The sequence below is a fragment of the Scyliorhinus canicula genome, chromosome 15, assembly GCF_902713615.1.
Source record: "Scyliorhinus canicula chromosome 15, sScyCan1.1, whole genome shotgun sequence".
Lineage (NCBI taxonomy): Eukaryota > Metazoa > Chordata > Chondrichthyes > Carcharhiniformes > Scyliorhinidae > Scyliorhinus > Scyliorhinus canicula.
The window spans coordinates 64,517,225-64,535,530 of record NC_052160.1 but is presented as its reverse complement, the minus strand read 5'-3'; the positions used below and the strand labels follow the sequence as shown (position 1 = coordinate 64,535,530).

At 47.5% G+C, this 18,306-nt stretch overlaps 1 protein-coding gene across 5 annotated transcripts in view; it reads right to left on the bottom strand.

Annotated features, from left to right (window-relative positions):
* tex2l (testis expressed 2, like) overlaps positions 1 to 18,306 on the bottom strand; it is a 158,466-nt gene that overhangs the window by 65,846 nt on the left and 74,314 nt on the right. The gene's annotated exons all lie outside the window — the stretch shown is intronic.

The following is an 18,306-nucleotide window of genomic DNA, read 5'->3' as shown; positions in this document are numbered from 1 at the left end:
AGCCGGATGAAGCATGGCGATTTTTTATTGGTATATATACCCCATTGGCATAATCAGATCAACTTCTATGTGAAAAGTCACACTTATATATATTTTTTTTTTTATAAATGTTTTTTTATTGAGTTTTCATATTTTATATATGACAAATTACAAGTTATTAGAGAGAGAGAAAAAAAAAAGGAAAACACAAAAATTTAACATGAATATTTACAGGTAAGCATCTTCATAACAATAATTGTGGCCGCCCCCTTTAGCCAGCATACATATTTTACATTCCCCAATATGGCCGAGGCACATGTTTATAGGCATTTATTTATAGTTTGGTTTTGGGCCTTGGCTTGCCATCAAACCCCCATACCGAGCCCTTAGCCCCCTCCCCCCTCCCCCCGGCTACCTTCCCCCGATTCCCGTCCATTTTCCCCTGGTTCTTGGCCACCCGACTATTCTTCCTCATGTACGTTGGCCACAAACAGGTCCCGGAACAGTTGCATGAATGGCTCTCACGTTCTGTGGAAGCCGTCGTCCGACCCTCGGATGGCGAATTTGATTTTCTCCATTTGGAGAGATTCCGAGAGGTCGGACAGCCAGTCTGCAGCTCTGGGTGGTGCTGCTGACCGCCAGCCAAACAGGATTCTACGGCGGGCAATCAGGGAGGCAAAGGCAAGGGCGTCCGCCCTCCTCCCCAGGAATAGATCTGGCTGGTCTGAAACCCCGAAGACCGCCACTATCGGGCATGGCTCCATCCTCACCCCCACCACTTTGGACATAGCCTCGAAGAAGGCTGTCCAGTACTCCACAAGTCTGGGGCAAGACCAGAACATGTGGGCGTGGTTGGCCGGGCCTCTTTGGCACCGCTCACATTTGTCCTCCACCTCCGGGAAGAACCTACTCTTGCGGTTTCTCGTTAAGTGGGCTCTATGTACCACTTTTAGTTGCGTCAGGCTGAGCCTTGCGCACGTGGAGGTGGAGTTGACCCTATGCAGTGCTTCGCTCCAGAGTCCCCACCCTATCTCCATCCCCAGGTCGTCCTCCCATTTCCTTCTTGTTGCGTCCAGTACGGTGTCGTCCCTATCTACCAGTCGGTCATACATGTCACTACAGTTCCCTTTCTCTAGGATACTTGCGTCCAGTAGGTCTTCCAGTAGTGTCTGTCGTGGCGGTTGTGGGTACGTCCTTGTCTCCTTTCGTAGGAAGTTTTTGAGCTGCAGGTACCGTAGCTTGTTCCCCCCAGTTCGTCCAGTGTTGCGATCCTGTCGTCCGTGTATAGGTCCCTGACTGTTAGTGTCCCCCCGTCCTGCCTCCACCTTTTGAAGGTGGCGTCAGTCAGTGCTGGTTTGAACCTATGGTTGTTGCAGATGGGAGCCTTGTCCGACATTTTGTACAGGCCAAATTGCTGCCGCAGTTGGTTCCAGGATTGGAGGGTGGCTGTCACCACTGGGCTGGTGGAGTGTTTTTTGGGTGGGGATGGGAGTGCTGCCGTGGCGAGGGCCCGGAGGGAGGTTCCCATGCAGGAGGCCTCCTCCGCACGCACCCACTCGGCTTCTGGCTCCTGGATCCATCCCCTTACTCGCTCGGCTGTTGCCGCCCAGTGGTAGAATTGTAGATTCGGGAGGGCTAGCCCCCCCCTGGATTTTGTTTTTTGTATGACCTTCTTTGGGATCCTAGCATTTTTACCCCCCCCCCATACGAACGCCATGATATGTTTGTCCAGCGCTTTGAAAAAGGCCTTGGGGATGTAGATCGGAATGGATCTAAACAGGAAAAGGAACCTGGGCAGTACGTTCATTTTGATCATCTGGACTCTCCCCGCGAGGGAGAGCGGGAATGTGTTCCATCTTTGCAGGTCCTTTTTAACTTCCTCCGTCAGGCTGGTGAGGTTCCATTTGTGGATCCCTTTCCAGTCATGGGCTATTTGGATCCCCAGGTAGCGGAATTTATTTCGGGCTTGTTTGAACGGCAGCCCCTTTAGTGCTGCCCCCCCCCCCCCCCCCCCCTTGCGGGTGTACTGGGAAGATCTCACTTTTGCTCATGTTGAGTTTGTAGCCCGAGAAGGCTCCAAACTCTTTCAGAAGCGCTATGATTCCGTCCATGCTGCTTTGTGGGTCCGAGATATAGAGGAGCAGATCATCCGCATAGAGTGAGACTCTGTGCTCTCTACCTCCCCTTCGGATCCCCCTCCAATTTTTTGCTGCCCTGAGCGCGATTGCTAGCGGTTCGATTGCTAATGCGAACAGCAGCGGGGACAGTGGGCATCCTTGTCTAGTGCCCCTGTGCAGCTGGAAGTATTGGGAGTTGGTATTGTTGGTCCGTTCACTCGCCATGGGAGCGTTGTATAGGAGCTTTACCCAAGCGGTGAACCCTGTTCCAAGCCCGAACCGCTCCAGTACCTCTATGAGGTATTTCCATTCGACTCTGTCGAAGGCCTTTTCTGCGTCCAGGGAGACGATCACCTCTTGTGTTCTCTCCCCGGAGGGGGTCATTATCACGTTCAGCAGGCGCCTGATGTTCGCGGTAAGCTGTCTACCTTTGACGAAGCCCGTCTGGTCCTCTGTGACCACCTCAGGTACACAGTCTTCTAGCCTTTTGGCTAGGATTTTGGCCAGTATTTTGGCGTCTGCGTTCAGCAGAGATATGGGTCTGTATGACCCACATTCCGTTGGGTCTTTGTCTTTCTTAGGTATCAGCGAGATTGAGGCCTGTGCTAACGTGGGTGGCAGTGTGCCCCTAGCTAGCGAGTCTGTAAACATCTCCCGCAGGTGCGGGGCCAGCGCTGTCGCAAATTTTTTGTAGAAGTCCGCTGGGAATCCGTCCGGTCCCGGCGCCTTCCCCGTCTGCATGGAGCTAATGCTCTCCATGATCTCTCCCAGTGCTAGTGGTGCTTCCAGATCCCGTTTTCTGCCCTCTCCCACGACTGGTATGTCCAGTCCATCAAGAAACTGGTTCATCCCAGCCTTCCCCGTTGGGGGCTCTGAGGTGTACAGCTCTTGGTAGAAGGCCTTGAAGGTTTTGTTAATCCTCTCTGGTTCTGTTTCCCACGTGCCTCTGGTACCTCTGATTTGCGCAATTTCCCTGCTGGATGCCTGCTTTCTCAGCTGGTGTGCCAACAGGCGGCTGGCTTTGTCTCCGTGTTCGTACAGGGCCCCGCGTGCCTGGCGGAGTTGGTGTACTGCTTTCCTGGTGGAGAGCAGGTCAAAGTTCCTTTGTAATTCTTTTCTCTCCGCCAGGAGCTCTACGGTTGGGGCCTCGGAGTATTTACTGGGACCCCATTCTGCGGCCCACAGGGGGCTCCAGCTGCTGATCCCAGCCTGAACACTGCGCCAAGGGGCTGCGCAAGCGCAGTTGGGCTGGCGTCAACTCGCGCAGGGCTACAGGAGCCGGCACGGAGGAAAGGAGGCTGGGGGGCAGAAAGGCCGGCCCGCTGATCGGTGGGCCTCGATCGCGGGCCAGGTCACTACGGAGGCCCCCCCTGGGGTCGGACCCCCCTCTCCCCCACAGGCCGCCCCCAGACCCTTCAACGCTGAGGTCCAGCCGGCTCAGAGGATGTTAGATCGGCGCAAACGGGACTCGGCTTTTTGTTGACGGCTGCTCGGCCCATCCGGCCTGGAGAATCGGCGCGCTGGCCCGTGCCAGCCCGGCTGGAGAGTCGGCGCATACCCCATCCGGCGCCAACCACGCCAGCGCCAATGGCACCGATTTTCCGCACCGCGGAGAATTGCGTCCCGGCGTTGGGGCGGCTTATTTTATACCACTGGAGCAGCTGTTCCAATATCCTGCTGCTGCTTCCCCGCAAACTGCAATGTCACAAATTAAACATCTTCCCGGTGGCATGGCTTACGGCGAATGCGCGATGGCTGAAATTTATCCTTATGAATTAAACTCTTTGCTTCGTAAAAAGTTAAAGGAGAACGAAAGGTAAAACATTGGAATGGGAACCCATGGTTCATTAAACTTATATCATTCTTCAGCTACTTTCCAAGTAATTGCATTCTGCGTTGATGTTGCCTGCACAGGCTGTCCTTCTCGGAATGTGCTGAATGTCTTGAAGGAGAGACTTGGGTTGATATCATGCTGTAGAATGGAGTGCGGTTTGAGATCTGCTTCAGATTCATCAGCTGATTGATTAACCTGCACAATTCTCCAGACAGCATCTGACATTGGGGTGAACTATTTAGCTCCTAGATGGAGCTAAGAAACGCTGAACCAGACATAACCTGATGATTAGAAAATCTTATAGTTCAACCTTTTGTTTACCAACTTGAAACATTCTGGTTTTATGTGTTAAAATGACACTAAATCGTTCAGAAAATAGTGCAAGCTGGCACTGTGCCCGATGCACATTCTTCAACAAATAGGATGGCCAGAATTGCAAATGTTACAACCCTGTTCAAACTAAGGATGTACAGATAAACCCAGCAACTACAGGCCAGTCAGGTTAACCTCAGCGGTGCAGAATCATTCAGAAATGACCATCAGGGACAAAACTAACAGTCACTTGGATACAAGTGGATTAATTATTGAAAGCCAGCAATGATTTGGTAAAGGCAAATTTGGTTTAGCCAACTTGATTGAGTTTTGTGGTCAAATAACAGAGGGTTGATGAGGGTAATATGGTTGATGTGGTGTATGGGGATTTCTGGAAGACATTTGATAAAATGCCACGTAACAGGCTTAACACAGTAAAAGTTCATGTAATAAAAGGGACAGCGGCAGCATGGATAGGAAGTTGGCTAAGTGACAGGGAACACTTGAGTAGAAGTGATTTTCAAATGTGGGGAAATGGTGGCATAGTGGCAATGTTACTGGATTAGTAATCCAGAGGCCTAGGCTAATACTCTGAGGGAACAGGTTCAAATCCCACCATGGCAGCTGCTGGATTTTAAGTGGGCGGCACGGTGCATAGTAGTTAGCACTGCTGCCTCACAGCGCCAGGGACCCGGGTGACTGTCTACAGAGTTTGAATGTTCTCTCCCTGTCTGCGTGGGTTTCCTCTGGTGCACCACAGTCTAAAGATGTACGGTTTAGGTGGATTTGCCTTGCTAAATTGCCCCTTAGGCCAGGGTTGAGGGGTAGGATAGGGGTTTGGGCCTAGACAGTGAAATCGTTCAAAGGGTTGGTGCAGATTCGATGGGCTGAATGTAGGGATTCTATGATAAGCAAAATAATAAGCAAGATGCTGGAATCTGGAACAGAAAATACAGGACAAACTGAGCAGGTCTGACAGCATCTGTGGAGAGTGAGGGAGCTAACGTTTCGAGTCTGGATGACTCTTTGTCGAAGCTAGCAGAGTGATATTAAAAACGATAGTATAAGTGATTGGACGTTTTTTAGGCTGGAAGAAGATATATAATATGGTTTCCCCAGGGGGTTGGCACAAAAACCACAGATTTTCTTAACATATATTACCGACCTAGTCTCAGGTTCACAGGTTACAATTTCAAAATTTGAAGATGATACAATACTTGAGGAGGGCAGCAAAAGACTTCAAACAGATAGAGACAGGCTGGTGGGATTGGCAGAACGGGGCAGATGTAATTTGATGCAGAGAAGTCTGAAGTGGTACATTTTGGAGGGCAGAACAAGAAGAAGCAATGCAAAGTAAAGGGCCTAATTCTAAAGGAGGTGAGGAGCACAGGGACCTGGGGGTATTTGGGTACACATTTCACTGGAATTGGCAGGGCAGGTGGGAAAGTGCTTAAAGAGGCCTACAACCTCCTGCTTTTTACATATAGAGGCATTGAGAACAAACAAAAGGAAGTTATGGTGATTTTTTAATAAACCACTGGTTCAGCCTCATCTGGAGTACTGTGCCTATTCTGGGTAGTGCACTTTAGAAAGGATATCTTTGGAGAGGCTGCAGAAAATACTTATGAGAATGGTCCCAGGTGTTGAGGGATGGATGAGGGTGACTACATGGATAGGTTAGGAAAGTTGCTGCTGTTCTCCTTAAAGGAGGGAAGGTTGAGAGAAGATGTGAAAGAGATGATAAGGGGTTTGGACAGAATAGATAAAGTGAAGCTGTTCCCACCGAGGAGTCGAGAATCACAGGAAACACATTTAACATGGTTGGCAAAAGAACCAATGCGCCATGAAGAAAATCTCTTTTATGCAGCGAATGGCTACGAACCATAATGCACTGCCGGAGAATGTGGTGGGAGAACATTCAATTGTGGCTTTCACAAAAAAATTGGATCGAAATTATTGCAGAGATATGGGGCAAGGGTGGGAATGTAGGACCAGCAGCTTCTATATCTGTGATCTCCACCACCTAGAAGGACAAGGGCAGCAGATTCCAGGGAACACCACTATCTGCATGTTCTCCTCCAAACCACAAATCACTTGGAAATATATTGCCATTCCTTCACTGTCACTGGGTCAATATCCTGGAACTCTCTCCCTTAACAGCACTGTGGGTGTACCTATACCACATGGACTGCAGCGGTTCAAGAAGGCAGCTCACCACCATGTTCTCAAGGAAAATAAATGCCGCCTCGCCAGTGGCGCCGCCATCCCCTGAAAGAATAAATAAAAATGATTTTTTGAATGATATGTTGAACTAAGGTCTTGTTACCTACTCCAATGGATGTGAAAGGTTGGATGGATTTGAAGAACAGCAAAGCATTCTCCATGTGGCCTGAACGGTTTTCTCAGAGCCTTGGCCAAAGTTCTTCTCTATCACACACCATCAAAAATAGATGAATTGGATGGTTACAAATTGGTCTCCACCTTTATTTACATATGCAGCTCCAATCAAATGTATTGCATTGTTTTCAAAGCACCTTGAGCCATCCTGGGGGCGTGTTTGTTGTCTCGAAATGGAAGTTATTTCTTTGCTCATGAGGCATGATTCTTGTGCACGAGCTTCACAACATAATTCGTGTCATCAACTTTCTGACATCTAGCACATGTCCAGAGTTTATGAACGTGCTACAGCTCAAAAATACAACAATGTGCATTGCCTGACGCCGGTATCAGGATTGCCGACTGGGCAAAGAATGGCGGGTTGCCAAAAATGGGATCAGCACCGGGCACCAGACCCGATGCCATTCTCCGGTCTAGTGGGAATCCGATTCTTCACTGGACTGCTCTTCAGCTGTCAGATGGAGCGGTTCAGGCTGAGGAGGCCACCTCAGAATTCACAAAGTCAGACCAGGAGAATGCTGATCAGCAGAGGGCTGCCTGAGGTCACCATGCCAAGGGTGATTGTCAGGTTGTCCATGGCTGAAAGGGCAGATCAGACATGGGACCCCATGTTGGCTTTGGGGGGAACGGAATCCTGGGGTCATCCCCTCACCCAGCTCCCAGGACCCTTGAGGGACCCCCCACCCCCTACCTGGCAGCAGCAGAGGGGCACAGGACCTATGGACTAATCCCCTTCAAGCCTCCCCCCCCCCTCCACCCTCAAGGTCCACCGCGCCTTGGGCGGATTTCACTGCCAGGGTATATGTGCCATGTTGCCAGGGGGCTATACACCATTCAGGCCGCCTGCTCAAATAGACGGCCCAATACCAGGATCCCGATGGAATCTGGCTGGATCTCCGCTATGAATACATTTGCATGGTTGAGGAGTGAGACTCGTATCTGGGTGCCACTCCTATTGCCAGCGGAAACCAGTCCCAATTCTCTGTTGGCAAGGAATCCAGTCCACATCTCAGTAAAGCAGAAAAACCATAACTGCCTCAAGTAACCGCCATTTGCTCGGGCAACCACTCATATCCTATTGAATAAGTGCAAAATTATTGGAAACCAGTTCCCTCTTGAAGGTAACAACATTTCCAAATTGGCAACAGGCATTCATATTACACCTTTCATAAACGCAGGACAGATTTAGACCAAATCATGTAAACATCTTTGGCAGATCAATTGGTTGCACTTAGGTTTTTGTTGGGGTGCCTGGTACTGACACGGACCCATGACCACCACTTAGTTCTCACATACATTCCAATTAATTGCCAGGACATGGCAGTGGTCACTTCCTGGGCAATAACATTGACCCAAGCTATACGAGAGTACACTAGTGCTCATGGGGATGCCTACTGTACAAATGCCGGCAACTGAAACTCTGATGGTAGTGGAAATGCAGGAGTCCATGCCTATGGTGAGGGTATAGCAGTACGGTGGCACTTTAGAGGTCTGTGGTCAGGCAGATATGATGTGGAGTGATGTCCTTCAAGCTGTAGTCATTTGTCTCTCCCAGTGAAATGGAAGTGCAAAGTCAAAAAGACAAGAGTGGGTTGCCATTGACTAGGGCCCCCAAGGGACTTTTGCATTTCAATTTTCTTCCTGCACCTCATGGTTCACTAAGGCAGATTTCTGTCTGTTTCCATAGCTTGTAATTCCCGAAACAGGCTGCTAGTAAGGTCCCAGGAGCTTACATCTTGAGGGGCGCTACTCCACATCAAACATGGCTGACCAAGAGTCTCTCCCGCTCTTACCGCCAGCCACTGGCACGTTTGGAAGGATTTGCAGGTTGACACTCAACCTGTTTGGCCGCATTATGAATGCACCTTCCTTGGCCATCAAGTCCTGAGATGGGACCCAAACCCAGAGCTTCTGACTCAGAGCTTCTGACTCTATCTAGTGCACCACAAGATCTCATACCCCCCCAGGGATGGTGGATCTCTAACTGTGACTGAGGAATGGGCCAAGCTGGAATGAAGAGTGGATGTATAAATGATGAGGTTGACCAAACCCTCAAGGTAGGCCAGACTCTGACAGATGTCAAATCAACCGGAGCAGCAGCAGACCTCCGAACATAGGATTGTGACACTTTAAAACAAAGGACCAAGTTTGAGAAATCCAGGTGGAAGTGAAAGATTCAACATAGCTGTGCTGGGGTAATGCTGAGACTAGATGGCCAGGTTCAGGGCAACTGAATGTCGTGGTGAGGTTGGAATCTGTACTATTCTACTGGGGAGAATCGGCAATATGGTTTGGGATTTCTGGTGATCCCAAAGCTGTGGAAAGTTATCGTGCATGTGGAACCCGTTAACAAGTGAGAGATCATGATACAAATGAAGGTTAAACCAAGAGCGGCGAATCTGATCCAAATATATATTCCAACTGCAGAATCTCCTGAAGAAGATGTTGATCAGGTGTTTGCAGAATTTTCCAGCCCCGACCATGGCGTGTTTTCCGATGGCAGAGGTGTCTCACCATTGGCTGCTGGCGGGATCTTCCACTCCCGCCATGGTGTATGGAGTTTCAAGTGGCTCGCCTGTCCGGCCATCAGGGAACCTGCTGTGGGGGTCTCTTCGGTGGGACTGGCAGTTCCCACTGATGGGAAGGGCCAGAAAACCCCGCCGAAGATTAGCCACCTTCAACATGAGAGATTGACGGGAGACTTTAACATGAAAATAGGGAAAGGAAGGCAACGCATTGGTGCCACAGAAAATTCAGCCTGAACGAAATGATATAGGGGAGAAAATCTGATGGATTGGCGAATTCATTGCAAACTGTTGCACGTGTTTTCAGCACTATAAAAAAGAGGACTATATATGGGTATCATTCAATGGACCATAAAGAAATATGATTAATTATACTTTGATGAGGACACACAACAGGGTGGGATATATTGATTCCAGAGTCCTGACTAGCGCGCATTGTAGCTTTGACCATCAGCGTGCACAGGCCAAGGTTAAGGGAATGTGGCAGAGACAGAAACATGTAAATAGAAGCTCTCCCAAATGGCAGGTAGGTTGTTCACACGAGGACTCCAGTGTATTTGAATAAGTTTTACAGCGGGAGATGGTTTCAAACAGAGAAGTGGAACCAAATTTGGAAAGGTTGGCATCTGCTGTAAAAACTGCACTGAATGAAATGCGTGCCCAAAGGCTGAGACTGGCAAGCTGCCCGGGAGAACAGCCAAGTGTCTGAAACTGATAGAAGAGTGCTGATGAGCAAAGCAGATGGATCATCAAGGAGTGGATTACAAAAATCTCTGCAAGAAAGTGAAAAATAGTTGCAGAGCAGTTGAAACAAAATACACAGGCAGCAGATGATGCAGGTTGTAAAGGGCAGTCTAAAGAAGCATACAAGGTTGGCATAGGTCGGTCAAGTATAACATTTGGTATTGGTATGAAAGTGGCAGATGTACAGGAATATGATTTTGATCAGTCAACAGAATGGTAGCAACAATACTGCGCCCAGCTGTACGGACCAGATCGGAATGCAGTAAGTACACATGCTGTTGTTAGGGAGGAGAAGGAATGAGAAGTGTTGATTAATGATATTGAACATGCAATCAAGTAACTGCAGGAAGGCAAAGGAACAAGCCTAGATGACATGCATGCCGAAGCTCCGAAGGTTGGAGGAACAATAGCCGTCAAAGATATGAAAGAAATCATTGAGATCTTCTGGAGAAGGAGTTTGCCCAGATGTCTGGCTAGTTACATAGCTGTGACATTGACAAAGGTTATGATACCCGAAACTGCTCAAAGCATAGAGTCATTAGCCTGACAAACCAGCCAAAGACTCTCATACTTCATCACATCGGGAATATGTGAGGAACAGTTTGGTTTAATTATTAACAGTTTAGGTCTATAGTTGTTAGAGTTTAGAAGAATGAAAGGAGATTTAATTGAGATATATAAGATGCTAAAGCGGATTGACAGAGTAGACATGGAGCGGATGTTTCCCATTGTTGGACATTGTGGAATGAGTTTACGGCAGATTTAAAACAGAAATGTGGAGGAATTTCTTCACTCAAGGAGTTGAGAATCTGTGGAATTGTGTATGCCAGAGTGCAGTGGATGCCGGCACGCTAAACAGATTTAAGGAGGGGATAAATAGGTTTTTAATTAGTGGGATGGAGGGTGAGAAGGAGCAAGCAGATGAGATCAGCCATAATTGTATTGAATAACGTAGCAGGCTTGAGGGGCTGAATTGCCCACTCCTGCTCCTTGTTCGGACGTACTTGATCTCAAGAAAAGGGACATGGGATATAATTCCAGTGCTGTGCAACATAATTGAGAAGTTTGCCAGAAAGCAAAGTGTAAAGGAATTGTGAGTACTCTTTGTAGACTATATAAAACCCATCAACTCGGTTCTCCAGGCAGAGCTATGGAAAACCCTCAGCAGATTTGGAGTACCACATCACTCAATCTGGGACATTCCCAAGAACAATAATACAAGAATTAAGAGCATGACTGGGCCATTCGACATCTTGAAACTGCCCTGCCATTGATAAGATCGTGGCTGATTGTGGCCTCAACGCTACTTTCCTGCTCTCCGCACCGCTCCCCCTGCCCCAATAACCCTTGAATTGCTTGTCGATCAAAAATCGGTCTAACACAGCCTGGAACATATCTGATGACCCAGGCTCCATTGTTCTCTGGGGAAGAGAATTCCACAGACCAACAACTCTCTGAAAGAATAAAATTCTCTCATCTCAACATTAAGTAGTGGGAGACCCCTCAGTTTTAAACTGTGTCCCCTCATTCTAGACTGCCCCACAAGGGAGAAACATCCTTTTAGCATCCACCCTGTCAAGTCCCCTCAGGATATGTTTCAATAAGATCATTATGCTAATTGATATATTCAAAGACTTTACAAACTGTGGTGCGCATACGTGGAGACAAGACAGAGCCACGTAGGCAAAGGAGTCAGAAAAGGATGTCTGCTTTCAGCAGAGCTTTCCAATGTCATAGGAGATAAGGTCATGGGAGAAGTCAGCTCCACACTCCGAAAACATTTTGGTGCCAGTGTTGGTGGTCACAAATTCTGGAACATCAGAAATGCTGATGTCACTCATTAGTTGAATGAACCATGGAGGGAATCTAACATTGGCCTGCACTTGAAAAAAACAATTTGAAAATGAAAATCACTTATTGTCACGAGTAGGCTTCAATGAAGTTACTGTGAAAAACCCCTAGTCGCCACATTCCGGCGCCTGTCCGGGGAGGCTGGTACAGGAATCAAACCGTGCTGCTGGCCTGCTTGGTCTGCTTTAAAAGCCAGCAATTTAGCCGAGTGAGCTAAACCAGCCCCTGTCTGGTGTGGAGAATTGCACTGTATGGTGTGAGAGCTGGAAAGTCCCTTCGAATCAGCCAGGCAGAGCGAAGTGCCAATGAATTTGCACGCAGAAAAATTGGGAATTTTCAATCTCACGCTTTTGGCTGGAGTGAAGAAATGGAAATGAAGAAAACCTGATCATTGGAAGAGGCGGGGTCAGTGTTGGTAACAATAAAAGGTGAAACACCAGGAAAGAACAGACCAGGTCGGAGAAACTGGATGGTGGACAACATCAGAAACTGGATGGAAGGAGGAATGGCTGCGAAATGCAGTGAACTGAAAGTGATGCCGATGGATCCTCCCACACAATGGCTAAATATGGATGGATGGTTTCCGTTGTAATGTTGTAATTTCTGCATCAAATATCTGTATAGTAACCTTCCACAAACAGCAATGTGACAACGATCAGTCCATCTGTTTTTAGTTCTGTTGGTTGAAGTATTATAATATGCCAGAAGTACAATGGGAATAATTCCCCTATGGTCTTCTTCAAAATGGCATCCTGGGATCTCTTTCATCTACCTGAGAGAACAGACAGGGTCTTAGCATAATAGCTAACTTGGGAGAACGACAGGGTCTGCTAGCTAATTTGAAAATGGTACCATCAATAGTGCAGCACTCCCTGAGTATTTTACTGGAGGGGAAACCTAGATTTTTGTGCTTGAACCCACAACGGTCTGCTCCTGGGGTACTTTGTATTTTGTTTGGTTGCCATTGAACTTCTTCACTCAGATTACAGCTAGGAATAATATTTCTGATGTTATGGGCCAGGGTTTAGAGAACCCCAAAGTGTATCATGGAGTTCACCTGACCCACAACTTTTAATAGATTGTGGTATGGGGAGCACACGGCCCACTCTACAGGTGAGGTACAGCAGAAATGGAAAAGTAATTTTTGAAGCAAAACAATGTTTATTCTATGAACTCAAGTTAACCTTTTTGAAACATAGTGAACATCTTAGCAACCATTAATTCAAATACAACCCCCAAAGAATACAACACTAAGTAATCCTTAACGACTTCCCAAACAACATCTAGAAGACAGAAGAAACACCTTTTAACAGAAGCACATTAGGTTTACATTCACTACTGAGAACATTTATAATTCTGAATTCACCAAATGATCGAGAGATAGTCTTTTCATGGCAGAGAGATCAACAGTACACCTGCTCTGTCTGGCTTCAGCTCCAACACTGAAAACGAAACTAGAACGCACCCTGCAGCAAACAGCCTAAAACGAAAGTAAAAAGCTGACAGACAGCTCAGCTCCACCCACACTCTGACATCACTGATAAACACCCATTTGTTAAAGGTACATTTCTTAAACACCCATTTCATAAAGGTATTCTCACATGACACTGACAATAAAATAATTACGTTGTTCTGAAAGATAATCACCAAAACACACACTTATAGTTGATCTTCAAAGAAAAGAAATGCCTGAAATAAGTTCCGCCTGCGCTGGTTTGATTTGCACATTTCTTTCGAGTTTCATGGGCAAATTCCCAGTGACCGTGAGCAAATCCTGTGCATGTGAGAGGTTCCTAAAGGAAGTTTTGTCTTTCACACACCTTCTGTGGAACAAAAGAGTGCCTGGAAAGCGTGATGACAAGCAACAGCCAGATAGAAGTTTTACAACTTTGAGATTTCAATAGCAGGAGAAAATAATGTTGTTTCTGCAAACTGTTAAATTAAAATTCTGAATGAATAGTGTGCGGGTTGAATATTTTTGTGTTATTAGAGGGGAGAAGATGCTGATGTTTGTTATGAGGGTCAAAAAGAGTTGTTTGTGAGGTATCTCGCTGCTGACTGCAGATGTTACTGCTGGAATTAGCCAGTCAGCCAAGTCTGGGTCATGAGGAATGACCATCTGTTGAGGTATTTGTCACTGGAGACTCCACAGAGTGACAGTTCCCAGTGCAGTGCTACATCAATGATCGATTCCACAAGAACTACAGTTTACTGTTACAAGTAACTTGGAAGAAATAATATCAAGGATTATGTTCACAAACTTGCAATATCGTGCCGGAGTGGGTTTAGTGACAATGGACAAACGTCTTCAACTCTACCTGGGTGGGTAGTAACATGATGTAGCTGATTGCTCTCTACCCAGTGCAGATTTGCCCATTTCAATGAAGCAAAAATGACATTGGTCCGAGAGAAGGGGTGAAGGTTCGCTCTGCTAGGTTATCAGGTTGAAACCTACATAGCCTGGGACCGGAGTAAAATGCAGTTCAGATCAAGTAGAGGTAGCAGATTGACTTCGCTGAAGGATGTCAGTGAGCATTTACAACAAAAAAGCTTGAAAACACCATTGGTGACACATTACTCCGTTACCCTTAGGTTTTGAAAACTTATGCAAAATATTTTGATTTTTTTTCTCCAAGGGCTGGCTCTGGTGAGAAAATGGGCCTGGTCTGTGTTTAACAAAACCTTCTCCTCCCACCCCCCCCAACAAGCACCAGGAGAACCCCCCCCCCCCCCCCCCCCCCCCCCCCCCCGCCCACGAGTTAGGAGAACCTCCTCCCCCACACAATCACTGGGGTAATCTCCATTCCCACAATCCTCCCCCCCATTTGAGCCAGGGGGCAGAGCCAGGGGGTCTGGGGCAGTGTCCCCCCCCTCTCCCCCCCACCCCGGGGTGGGGGTGGGAGGGTGGGGGGGGGGGTGACTATACTCACCGTTGCGGCCTTGGCGGGTTCCCTTAGACTGTTTCACATTTGAAAATATCTGTTGTAAACTTTGTCGATATGACAGGAATTCTAAATATGGGGGTAACATATGGCGGAGAAGCCCTTTAATTATATTAATAATTGATTAAAATGCATTGAAATGAGGTGACATCACTGGCAAGTGGAAAACGGGATCTCACCAGCAACAATCTAATTTTCCGATGTCCGTGGCATTTTACGCTCATGGTGAACTCGGGCATAAAATGGCCCCCACTTAGTGCTAAATTGGACCATGTTTTAGGTGCTACATGGCCATCGAATAAGCACACATAGGCTCTGAGATGCAAGCACACACTTCCGACATGCCAGATGCCATCTTGGTAAAGGTGGTTTGCGTGAACAAACTTGCCGACTGTTGGTGGCATCCAGAACAGGTAGGTTATGACATCGTTAAGTGTGCAGTTCTGATTTGATGCCAGCACTGCCATTTACAAACTGCAAATTCCAGTCAATGCCTCGTTTTAACCTCACACAGTTGAAGGTGATATTAAACAGCATAAAGGACAGCAATCCCACTCATCTCCTTTCCCCTCCATTCTCCACCTCCCCAACCACCCTACCTTCCCCCTTCACCATGGACCACTTCCTGGTTATGTGCTGGATTATTTCACATTGTGCAATAATCCATGCTTTTTAGACCTTTCCCATTGTTATCTAAAGATTGGATATTCTACAGGGAGTGGTCTGGTTGGCCTTGAAGTGTTTTATCCTGGGCTGTAACAAGTCAATATTTGTCTGGTAGGGGTTCCGTTAGACATTTGGCATGGCTGGCAGAACGAAGAGAAGTCATGGGGAACTTCATGAAGAATCATGAACTTGAAGAAGAGGAAAAATGAGGAAAAAGACTCTGAACAAGTGATTATAGCCACATAGGGTTGACAACCCTCTAGGATTGACCTGAATTCTCCAGTAATTGAAGATCAACCTCCAGGACACTGCTGTGTGCAATCCTGGAGAAAGGTCATCGAGACATTGGAGTTTTTTTTATAATTTCCTTTGAACATTTGGCTTTACCAGATATAAAAATATTGAAAATGGAAAAAGAGGCTGTTTGGCTGCTAGTTGACCATCATCCACTTGGATAATTATCTTTTTGCTTTCCAATTGGAGCAGGAAGGCCGTGCATCACAAGGATGGATGTGTTGGCCGAATAATGGCTGGATTGTGGGGGCAGGTCATGTGATGAAACTGCCAGGAATAGATTCATCATAGTTGGAAACTCTATGTCTGCCCACAGTCTTCAGGAAACAATACTTTTACCGTAGCTTCAGAAAGGATAAATGCTCAAGAAATTTTTGCTTCCCAAAAAAGGTTGGGCTGGATACTCCATCGGTGGGATCCTCCGCTTCGCCGGCAACACACTCACGCCAGCAGATTTACTGACGGCGCAAGGGTGCCCACAATGGGAAACCTCATTGGCCGGCTGCCGGGATGGAGAATCCCGCTGCAGGCAGGAGCGCGGCGCAACAGAAAACGGGTGCAACGGGACGGAGAATCATGCCCGTTATGTCTGAAATCTGTCGGTGGGCAGCATGGTGGCACAGTGGTTAGCATTGTTGTCACGGTGCCAGATTCGATCCCGGCTCTGGGTCACTGTCCGTGTGGAGTTTGCACATTCTCCCCGGGTTTGCGTGGGCTTCACCTCGACAACCTAAAGATATTCAGGGTAGGTGGATTGGCCACACTAAATTGCCCCTTAATTGGGAAAAATGAATTGGGAACTCTAAATTTACTTTAAAAAAATGCCTGAAATCTGTCAGCTGCAACCTCAGAGCAGAGTAAGGGCAGCATTGCGTGTGGGGAGGTGACTGAGGCTCTTAACCTTCATGGGCCTGGCTCAGTATCTGCAGCTTTGGGGGTGAACGCAGTTGACCCTCGATTGAGGTAACTACAGATAACCTTGGAAGGCAACCTCAAGCATCTCTGGAAGCAGAGAGTGTCCAGGTTCAGACTGCACCATCTCAGCCTGGGCTCCAACCATCTGGGTTGGCTGTCTGGCAGGCATCAGCATTGATAGTGACAGTGTATATTGCAGGAGGAAGGAATACGGAGAGAGAACAGCAAGTCTCTGGATCATGCAGCCACTACCAGTCTCCCGAGCATCATCCCTGTAATCCAGTTGAACAGGTTGACAAAGTACAAATGATGCCGTCAGTCCCCATCAATCGGAGGAATCCAGAGCCGCAAAGGCAGTGGTCTGAGCTTCAATGGAAGCTGTGACATTGACCATCAGACACTGCATCATTATATGCAGATGGAGGTGGCCACCTCCTCTTGATGAAAAGGATGGATTCAAAACTTCACGCAAAGCCCTGTGCCAACTCTTGCTGGATTACTCCATGCTCCTTGACGTGGTGAACAGTGTTTTTGGCAGACTTTCCAATGCATCTCACATTTTGTTGTATGCACCCATCAGCTTTGTTGTATAGTTTGACCCATCAAAGTCCTCATCTGACTCTTTACAGCATAACTAGTGTATTAACTCACCGTCTGGCGAACTGCCACTGTCATGATCTTTACCGTAATAAATCTCACAACACCAGGTTAAAGTCCAACAGTGTTTGAATCAAACCTGTTGGACTTTAACCTGGTGTTGTAAGACTTCTTACTGTGCTCACCCCAGTCCAACGCCGGCATTTCCACATCATGATCTTTACCCTCCTCCCTCACTCCCCACCGATCTAGTTCCTGTGCACGTGTGTCTGATGTCTCACCACGTGTAGTTCCCTCCCCTATCCAGCCTCTGAAATACATGCAGTGTTAGCTCCGGAGCCGATGGTTGTGAATTTAAGATAGAGTAATGGTGTCTCTTCATCTTCCTCCTCCTGCACCCAGGGCCGGCTCAAGGCACCGGCAACTCGGGCAGTCGCCCGGGGCGCCATGTGCTAGGGGGCGCCAGAGACTCGGGTCCCGCGCATGCGCAGGTGGGCCGGTGCCAACCAGCGCATGCGCGGTGGCCGCACTCCCCCAGGGCGCCCCCCCCGACAGACAGACAAGCATGCTGTGTCAGAGGCCAGTTTCAGAAGCTATTAGTATGTGCGCGTTTGCACTGACAAGTGGATGTTAAAGGTACTTGTACTGGAAAGGGTAGGGGGGCAAATTATGAATACCGACCAGTTTTCACATTTTGAATTATTTGCATGTTAGCACTTATTTACCTTTACATTTTTAGATAGGATATTGGGCATATTTATTATCTTTTCTCTCACCTCACTCAATGTTTATACAAGTAGAATAAATGACAGGCTTAATTTTTTTTCTTGCTATAAAATTGTAACTTCTGTTGTTGATCGGCCAGATACCAGACACAGTTGTGCACGTGCATTCGGCTCACGCTATGGCCAACTGCGCATGTGTGGTTTCGCCCAATGTTGACAGCATTAGCGTTCGCGCGGACATTACTCACTTAACCATTCCTCGAGCTCTGGGTAGCAGTCCCTATATTCACCTTGGACTGGAGTAAGCCTATCTTCTTCTAAGAACTCACCCAACCTGCATAGTACTTGAGGATCTGTTTGTTTGTTTGTTTTGAACTGCAATCACTTTAATTGTAGGGGAAAAACTGA